The following is a 10,946-nucleotide window of genomic DNA, read 5'->3' as shown; positions in this document are numbered from 1 at the left end:
AGTTGTTACTTTTGATTAAAAGCATGCATTTTCATTTTTTATCATGTGTTAAAATCATACCAGTTTTCACAATAATTGGCCTGAGAAGTTAGTGCATTTAATAAAATCAAACCCCTGAACACATTGTTTTGGGAAATTCCGGTTGCTGTAGGTTGCCTTTGTGCATGCTCTACCCAACTACTAATTAAAACATTGGTCTGTCCTAATTATCAGTTAAAAATATCTCTAATCTATAATATAAATGCAAATACAGGACATCTTTACTTCTATGCCAAGTTTCAGTGTAATGACTTTGTACTACAAGAAAGCAAAATAAATAGATGATTTTTTTTAAAACATAAAGGACTTGGGTGAATTGAAGAAAGTAAGATTAGTGAATCAGTTTTTATGATAATTAAAATTTCTGTAGATGTTTTCACATTTAAATTGACCTTTTTAATATTAAAACTAAAGCAAATTACAGTGCGAATGTTGTTGCGTTGCCAAATGTTTATCTATTAAGATTGTACATAAGTGTTTTTATAAGAATTCAGCCATATTAACTTACAACATTGAATGTTGGAAGTACAAATTCCTAATATATGTTTAGTATTTATATGATGTTTAGTGCTGATATGTAAGCTCATAGGAACATGTTAATTTTATTGAGCATTTATTAAAATGCTAGTACTGGATTTCTCTAACTCTTGATTCCTTTTGCAACAAGCTGAATTTTATCATTTATCAGTAATGTAATTTGTCGTCAAAGCACATGAAAGCCTAAATGACTGTATTTTATTAAAAAAAATTGTTTGTACAATTAATTTTGCTTCCTAAATCTTGATAAGGTGTCAAAATATCCAAACTGTATCAAACTTGCTGACAGTATTGTCTTGTATGATATTTTGTATATATGAAGTTGACCTGCTGTAAGTCAGTGTTTTTTGATTACTTGAAGCACCATATGTAGTGTTTCATTGGTAACCATCCACTGATTCCACACTTTGAATGTTGTATACAGAACTGCCAGATATGACTACTTTGTATAGAGGAGGTTTTGCAATGGTTTCAATGGCTGATTGCACATTGACTATCTTAGAATGTTCACGAATGAAAATAAAGAAAGCATTTTATCTCCAATTTGTCTTTCATTTTACACAGTTTTTTAAAGTCCATACGTCAGGTTGGCATTTCATTTTTTTTTAAAGCTTAGCTGTGTTTAGTGTTCTTAAAATACTGTCTGATTGAACATATTAGTAACATTGCAACAAGAATTAATTTTCATTCCTCCAAGTAGAAACCCCCATTTTAGGATAATCCACCCAACATGTTCACGTCAGACATAGATTTTGTATCTTGCCAATTCAATTCTCTTTTGACTTAAATGAAGCCTGTCCCTCTTCTGTTGAACAGAGGTGGCTGCATCAGATACTGTTAGCTGAATACTGATCACACCATTGCATCTAGTTGAAGCATGCAATCGTATGGGAGCTGCTCAACCCTTGCCACCAATAGATTATTGAGTTGGAAGCACTAAATTTGCATGCTGCCCACTTTCACTAGATCTCACAAGAGCAAATTATGAATCTCTATCAAAATATCTGAGAAAATCGGAAAAACCAATTGTTAGACCATTTCCGCTTCCTTCACGGAAACCATCTACTCCCTCTTTTATCACCTACCAAACCCCTTGCCTTGGTCCATCTACCTCTGAAGCCTTAATACGTGTCTCTCTCAATGTTCCTCTTGATAGTCTCCCATCTTTCTATATTTGATAATGTTAGTTTGCCCTTCATTTTGCTGCAATCCTTCTATCCAACTCAACCTAAGTCCCATTTGCTCATCATTACTTTGGTTTCTGGCTCACCAAAACCTCAAATTTCTCTTCTCTGTAACCCAATGCAACTCATCTCTCTTTTCCTCTAAACCTAATCTTTTGGTCATCCCCATCCTCTCTTTGCAACATGCCTTTAGTAGTAGACAGCTTATGTGCTGAACTACAGAAATGGTTCCTCATCAAAAAGACTGAAAATCCTCTTCTATGGTTATGTCTTGTCCCTTAATTAAACACTTTATTCTCCAGGACCAGTCCAAATCTATTCTTAACTTCCTCTGGCTTGCTTTGTTTTTCCGTTTCTAGCCTGGTAACTTCTGTTCCTCAAACTGATTTTCACGGTATGTGCTACTCTGGGCTCCCTCCTTCAACCCAAAGTTCAGTACAATTTCCAGTCTCTCACAAATCCTTATAAACTTGATCTCTTGGAATGTGATGCCGTCCCTACATTCTGCATGGTGAACACAACAGAAATTGCTCTATCACTCTGCATTCTTGCTTACTCTCTGGTTCTTACAGATTAACCTACAGAGAAAAATACAATGCTTCTAGGCAATGTTCTTTGCAATTTTTTTTTTAACCAGCAGAACAGAAGTAGTAAACTAATCTTAAAATTTTCCTGGTTACTCATGCTTCCTTTGTAGAATGTCATAAAACATAATACAAAGTATTTAAAGAAGCAACTGGAATTTTAACCTTCATCTTGAAGGGATTAGAATATAAAGCAGTAAAAGTTAGGATGAAGATGACTTACTACTACTCTGGTTTAATAAGTTCTGAGATGGCTGCAAAGCTCAATGTGTGACCTGCAGATTCTGCCACACGCTTGGAGGAACCATGGAATTCTAATGATTAATGCTTGTTTCAGAGATAGCATTTTATATTGTTTTAAGCAGTTGAGATAAATTGAATGTTTGACTCCACTGAATTTTATTGTCACCTACAATTCAATGCGTACTTAGGCAGCATATTATTTGATTTGACTGTTTCCAGTCCAGGTTCATTAACCTTGAAATATTTTGTTGGGAATAAAAATAACGGACATTGGACAAAATATATGTTTAATTATATTACAAATTGCTTTAAGGAAAGAGATCAACAGTGAAAGGAATTTTTTCTCTGCATTTACTTAAGAATGGTAAAAATCAGTGAATGGTGAGTCCACAATATAAAGGTCAACCTAGTACATAGGTTCACCCAGGTATTATTGTATTACAGTGCAAGAATGAAATCATTGCTACACTTTGCTTTCTTTGGTTTCCTTTTCCAAAATTCAGTCTTCTGTGACATTCTGTGGATTATACGAGTCTCAAAGAATTTTGAAACAATGTTATTCAGGAAACTGAAATTAGCTGTATGGCTGTTTGCACAGGATGTGTTATCTTTAAAGCCAATATAACTTTAATCGATAGTAAAATCATTTGAGTAAGAATGATTAGGTTTGATGACAGAATTGAGCTATTCAGAGCATTAAAAATATGCATAGAGATATTGAAATATACTTTGTTATTTCATGTCCCATAGTCATTGCCAATATTTTATGGAGATCTAAAGAACAGTGGAAATGCAAAAGTGCAGGAAAAATATATTTTATCACCTCGCATGATATTTGGTACTTCACTGATGGAGAAGCAATCCATTTAATCTATCTCTAAACCTAACATTTTTATTATTATTAAGATTAACACATGGTGTTAGACATTTTGCATTTTATTTCTATAATTGCCAATATCTTGAATCCACAAGTTGCGTGTTTTACAGTAATCTGCCTTGCATACAGTAATAAAACATATTACAATGTGCTGTACATTTTATACTGGCTTTTTGTCATAGGACTCTAAATAATTTTAGGAAAATAATATCATGTATGAGGAACTAAATTTAAAGAGAAACTAAGTATTTTGGGATATGAATTCAATCTAGAGAAACTAGTTTACCAAATGGTGGCTCCTACACACACTGCAATGCAACACAGTGGAAGTACTTTCGACATAACTGCATTCATCAATCTCTGTATGTGGTAGAATGTCCCTTCCAAAAAGGAATTAAGTTCCAGCAGTGTTACCAAGCAAGCTAGTAATACAATCATAGAGTCATAAGCACAGAAACAGACCCTTCACTTCAACTCATCAGCACTGATTAGGCATCCCAATCTGACCTAGTCCCATTTGCCAGCATTTAGCCTATATCCCTCTAAACCCTTCCTATTCACATACCCATCCAGATGCCTTCTAAATGTGGTAATTGTACCCATCTCCACCTCTTCCTCTGGCAGTTCATTCCACACACATACCACCCTTTGAGTGAAAAAGTCACCCCTTGGATCCTTTTCAAATCCTTCCTTTCTCGCATTAAACCTACGCCCTCTAGTTTTGGACTCCCTCATCCTAGGAAAAATGACCTTGGCTATTCACCCTATCCATGCCCCTTATTATTTTATAAACCTCTATAAATAAACATGGAGGCAAAAGCAAAATTTGATGGAAATAAAAAGAGTACTGAAGTGCTGATCAAAAATGCTTCACAGATCTGTTTTGTTTTAATACAGTCTGTGGACCTCTGATGTGCCTCAGTATACTTGCAATTACTTGTATTTACAATATACATTTGCAATTCTCTGGCACATATACTCTGAAGGGTTTTACATTTACCTGGTATACTTTTCCAGAAGGGCTGTAGACTATGACCTTCAAACCTTTGTGGCTGCTGCCCCAAGCTTTAGTACATTCCTCAGCATGTGGCCCTGAACTTAAAATGTGCCAGTTCATAATACACAGTCCTAATTGACAGTCCTTTGCACTGTGTCATGATCTCTTTAGAGACCATTAACAGTTCTAAAACTTTCTTCTTGAAATTCTGAAAACCTAGGTATTTACTATAATAATGAAACCACAAGACACACAAAATCATAAGGATAAATAACAAGAACATTTGAACTAGTCACTCATTTTAAAGATATTTTAAAAATAAAATGGACACAGTTGGTGATGCTCCATAATAAACACAAACCTCCTCGACATGCATTTGTCTATCACCCCTGAAAATCTCAAGTCAGTTACTATTGGATAGGGATTTTAAAGAGGAGTCTGAGTCTTGTGTTCCGTACCACAAATCAGTCTTTATCCGGAGATCCTTTAGCATACGGGTGGGAGAGGCCAGAGACTGCTCCAAATCTGGCTTTCACATGGGGCCCAGTTGCCCTCTTAATAACACCTCAGATCAGAGGTCAGTAACACTCTACCTTTCCCAATACAGTACAGAATATTTATACATACTGCATTACAATGGTTACATGTAGCATTGATGTCAGTGCTTGCCACATCCCCTCTAACCTACACATCCAATCCTCGGAATACACAATCAATAATGGACAATGTATAGTCCATCTTAGGTCCTCCCAGCATCTCCCATCCTATCCTTGGGCTGTTATGATTATTGACCACATTCGAACACTGATTGTTATGTCCCTTTCTAGATATTTGCCAGTTGCATCGTATATTTGCTTATTACTAACCACTTTTCAAATTCGATCGTGCAATTTGTATCCCTTGCTAATCTTGATACAGAAGATTAAAAAGGATGTTAATTTCTACCAATTGTTATAATTGTAATATCAGTTCTAATATAAAGTTACTTATAAAGTTATACATAGTTAAACCTAATTCTATGATTCTGTGACAAAGCTAACAATTTCGGGAACAGCTTCCCTCTTATCCCGACATTTTGAAGTGGAAGTTGTTTAATGTATCAAGGTCATTGTGACCCTGTTTCAAAATTGTTTCTGCCCCTCTTCCTACATTATTTATCTCTTGTTACTTTTACGTGTTATCTTGTTTATACCCTTTTGTTGTTCTAATCTTCTTTCTGTTGGAGAAAAAAGTTTCTTCAAGGGTGTTTATCGAAACTAGTCTCTGTGCACAAGGCTAACTGCCTTCAGAAATTTATTCCTCAATATCTAATAAATTCAAACTTCTATTCTTGTACGAACATGTGAATACTCTAATATATAATTAAAATTATTTAAAAAGTCTCATCTCAGGTAAGTCAAGTTTTACTTTTCTATTTCATATAAAAATCAGAAATCTCAAATCAAATGGTTTTCATCTGAGATGCCTTATCAGAGTCTTATTGCCTGTATTCTCATCCCGTCTTATTAAGACTCAGAGGCATTTTGTTGTCTGTCTGTGAAGGCCAAGATTTGAGCTATATGAAATGCTACATCAACTAAAATTTCCTTTGATTGTCTGTGTCAGTTAAAAAGAAAACCCCTAACAGTCATTTTGTTATATCTAGCCATGGGCAACTACAACTTCCCACTTTAGGCACTTGGCTTAAGCGCCAAGTTGGCCTATATCTTAGTCATTGACCTAGGCAGCAATGTCTATTTTCCCAGTTCTCTTCTGTCTACTTTTCCATTTGTTTTCAATTGCCCATTATCATGTCCAATTAATCCTTAATGATTAACACTTAGTGGTATGTTTTGAAGTTATCATTTGATCCTACCACTATGTCCACCCTTTAATCAAGGCCTTACATTAGCACATACATGTTAAATAATCGCAAGCTGATAAAGTTTAGGATCAGATCATGCTTAACTGGTGAAATATTATTATGCATGGACTTAAAAGATTCTCCAGCTGTTTCTTCATTTTTACCCATCTTGTGGATGTTTCTTCAGTACTTTTTTTCCTCTCTGGTTTTACCACCACCTCACCAACACCAAAAGTCAGTTTCTTTGTGGATTATGTGTCAGTGCCTTACTATTTAAAATATGGTTTTTGTGCTCTTCCAGGCCACCTTAATCATTTTGTCAAGTAGGTCAGAGGACCATTCTTCAATGTGTTTTTGGCCTGCATTCCTGCATGATAGTTACTTCAGATGTAACAACCTCAGTTTTGCAAGATTATGCCACACATTCTTGACTTTCAGGCAATCTTTTCAAAACATCAAAAGTCACTGGAGGGTGTCTGTGTATCCTCCTCACCTGGTCCAGTGTTCCACGTGGTGGCCAAATCAGCGCATTCAGTTTCCTTAAAAAATACTCACGGGACTCACATATCTCCAAGAGAATACAATTCTATTGACACTCCTGTACATAATTATGTCAACAGCCTCTCTTCATCCTGTACAGAAATAAGAGCCATGTATTATAATTTATTTCTGAACAATGGAAAAGCCTACCTCATTTGTTAAATTCTACTGTCTTTTTTGATATCAGTTTTCTCAGATCTTAGAATGTACCATTAGTTAATTTTGTTCAAACAGAATTGCATTTCCAAAATTCTAATTTCCCTATTACTTGGATACTTTCACACCAAAGAACATTTAAGATGAAAAAATCTTATCCGGAATTAAAGATTCACCCATGTGTTAAACTCTGGCCAGAAAATGAAATTCCAAACATGATAATTTAAACATAAACATTCTGAAATTAAACATTTACCCTGGTTTCTTTCCTCACTAAATACAATGCATTATTTTGAGGAAGGAGGAAATAAGTTATATTTTTGACTTAATTTTTTCTTCTGCAATTAACTTTAATCAACGTAACCAATTCCAAGAGGTAAATGTTTCCATGCTTTAAGAAACAAATTCTAAATCAACATTTTGTAGCAGGTCTTTAATTTACATGAACAAAAACAGAAGTTGCTGGAAAAGCTCAGCAGGTCTGGCAGCATCTGTGGAGAAAAACATCAGTTAATGTTTCGGGCCTGGTGACCCTTCCTCAGAACTGATGGTATTTTACATGACCACTGATAGTTCCTTAAAGGGTCCTCACTCTAACCGAACATGTTTCAAACTGATAAAACACACACCAGACTTTCACATTGTCATACATCCCCAAAATATAAACTCAACTCAGTGTCCCCAGACCTCAAGCTTTATGGAGTGAAAACACATGGACACAAACCAGACCACAAAGAGTCAACGTTCAGTTGAAGGATGATAGCACAAAAAGCTGGTCTCTCTCTCTCTCCCTTCACCACCACCCCCTGACCCCATAGCTATGAACACTTTGTTGCGTTCTTCCAATCTCAGTTTTTAACTTTCCGATCTGCTCATAGTGAGAGTGAGATGTACAACTAGTTTTATATCCAATTTTTCACATTCAGAATCAGCAGCTACAGTATACATTGACAATAAGGGAGTTTATACCTTTATAACTCCATACCATCATCTGCTGACTAAAGAATTTCTCTTTTAATTATTCAGTTTGGTTTAGGGGCCGCGAATACTGGCCCAGCTGGCATTACTTTGGACATCTTTTGTTTCACTCAAATGATTCAGGTATTTTATTAATTCTAAGTAATTCTAATTCCTCAAAGTACTAATATTAAGGAAAAACCGAAAGAACTGCGGATGCTGTAAATCAGAAACAAAAACAGAAATTGTTGTAAAAGTTCAACAGGCCTGGCAGTATTTGTGATGAAAAATCAGAGTTAACATTTCAGATCTGGTGACCCTTCCTTGGAACGGATGGTAGCTAGGAAAATGTCGGTTTTTATGCAGAAGATAGGTTCAGGTGAGGGTATATAAGGAATAAATGATAGGTGGGGGTAGAGCCCAAAGAGAGACAAGAACGGTCGGTCAAAGGCATGGATAACGATCCGGCTAGGAGGGTGAATAGCTATTAATGGGCACTGTTAGTGGCTAACAATGTGTTGTGTGTAATAGCAGACTATGAGATAACAAGGCCTGACGTGTTTGGGTAAAGACATGGGAGAGCTCAAGCCTTAAAGTTATTGAACTCAATATTGAGTCCGAAAAACTGCAGGGTTCCCAAGTGGATAATGAGGTGCTGTTCTTCAAGTTTGCGCTGAGCTTTGCTGGAGAATTGCAGCAAGCCTGAGATAGAGATGTTTGTCAGGCAACAGGATGGTGTGTTAAAGTGGCAGGCACCTGGAGCTCAGGGCCTTTTTTGTGGTCAGAACATAGCTGTTCTGCGAAACAGTCATCCACTCTACGCTTCATTTCCCCAATGTAGAGGAGACCACATTGTGAGCAGTGAATGCAGTAGACTATATTGCACGAAGTGCAAGTAAAGCACTGTTTCACCTGGAAGGTATGTTTGGACCCTTGTATACTGAGGGGGGAGAAAGTAAATGGACAGATGTTACACCTTCTGCAGTTGGAGGGGAAGGTGCCATGAGGCTGCGGGGGCAGATGTTGGGAATGAAGGAAGAGTGGACTAGTGTGTCCCAGAGGGAACGGTCCTTGCAGAAGGCTGATAAGGGAGGTGAGGTGAGGTCTGGTGGTAGCATCTTGCTGGGAGGTGGTGGAATGGCAGCTAATGATCCTCTGGATGTGGATAGAGTGGCATCTTCCTGCTTTCTGTAAAGAATCTATTCCATTTTCCCAGTTCCTCCGTCTCTATCAAATCTGTTCTGATGATGCCACTCGACAAGGGACCCTCCAAAATGTCCACCTTTTTTCTCAACCAAGGAATCCCCAGCACCATTGTTGACAAGGCCCTCAGCCAGGTCCGACCCATCTCCTACACTTTGGCCCTCACCCCATCTCTTCCCTCCTGCAACAGCGATAGGGGCACCAATCGTCCTCTTCACAAACCAGATGGATTGGTGAGGTTCCAATTAGCTTTAAACATTTGGTCAACTCATTTGGTTGACTATAGTCTTGATTTTGATCCCTCCAGACTCTGTTTGACATTATTCTTTCTTTTTACCCTGTTCAACTATGGGTCTGTTTACTATCCCAGGGTAAACTACTGTTTGTCCATTGTCCACCACATATGGTACAACATCCTTCTCTCCCTTAATCCTTTTAGTACCTCAACTTACGGCTGGGATTGACTACAGGATTTGTCCTCACTTAAAGGGTGGTAACAACAAACATACTCACCCAATTAGGGACCACATAGTCAATAGTGGACCAGTGCAGTACCCTGTTTTCAAATCCAATACCTTAACCGCTCGGCCATCATCAGAAATTCAAAACATAACCACTTGGTCTGAATACTACCTCAAAGATTCAAATAAGAGTGGAGATTTCTTGGGCCTTCTGCTTATTTTGGGTAAAGTTGTTCCTTCAAGTCTCTCAGTTCAACACAGGCATTGCTAATATTTTAAGCTTAGCCAACTTAGATTGGAACTCTCCTTCTAATATTGTTTAACTCTAAAGTCTTGCATCCAAGAAATTTCTTTCTTCCCTCAGTTTAGCTGTCCCAGAGCTCCAAGTGTTCATAGCATCCTTCAATTATCAAGGGATTAAAACACTTTAATACATTGCAAATGAATCCTGCTCAAAGGAGATGCTCCTTGCAACAAGGTTGTTCTAAACTAAAACTAAGTCATGTGAAACAAACCATTTAAGGAAACTACCCAGCCCATTATTATTTTTTGTTTACCATTTTTATAACTATTGATGATCTCTCAGACAGCTTGGTAACACGATTAGTTACTGGGAAGCAAGATTTTTTTAAAAAACAAGAAACCATTTTCCAGATAAATCTAGGGTGGAATTTTTCCCTCCCCAGTGTGTCATGGGAAATGGTGAAAATGTTAGGAAATATTTTTAAAAATCAAAATCTCTATGTAAAGAAAACAGTTCCTGATTTTATCCTTAAGCTTTAAATGACAACTTCAGAATGTTGCTATTGAGCAGCAACAACCATAATCCTATGTGTTTGCATCTCATTATTAGCCCGATTCACCTTATTCTTGCATTTCTTCCAATTCTCTCCCTATTCCAAGAAACTATATGGCACAAATTCCTGAAATGTAATTCAGAGAGAGTACCTGGTGCCTACTGTTAGTTGATTGCTTGCCGTGGTCATGATCCAAATGTGTCTTCACAACAATGTACCTGAATGCTTTATGGCCACCAGCCTCCTCAACAATTTTCCCTCACAGGGACAAACCACCAGTCTTACTACATCATTGTGCCTGCTCTCAGGACAACTTACACATCACTTTGTCCCTTCAATACTTCAGAGCTCAGGGATACCTTCAACTTATATGCTTCTGCCAGGTCGCTTTGTGCATCTAAACAAGATGCATATTATGGCTGAAATAGTAGGAACTGCTGATGCTGGAGAATCTGAGATAACATGGTGTAGAGCTGGATGAACACAGCAGGCCAAGTAGCATCAGAGGAGCAGGAATGCTGACGTTTT

This window comes from Rhincodon typus, chromosome 18 (genome assembly GCF_021869965.1).
Source record: "Rhincodon typus isolate 14 chromosome 18, sRhiTyp1.1, whole genome shotgun sequence".
NCBI lineage: Eukaryota > Metazoa > Chordata > Chondrichthyes > Orectolobiformes > Rhincodontidae > Rhincodon > Rhincodon typus.
Note: the sequence above shows the minus strand (reverse complement) of the source record.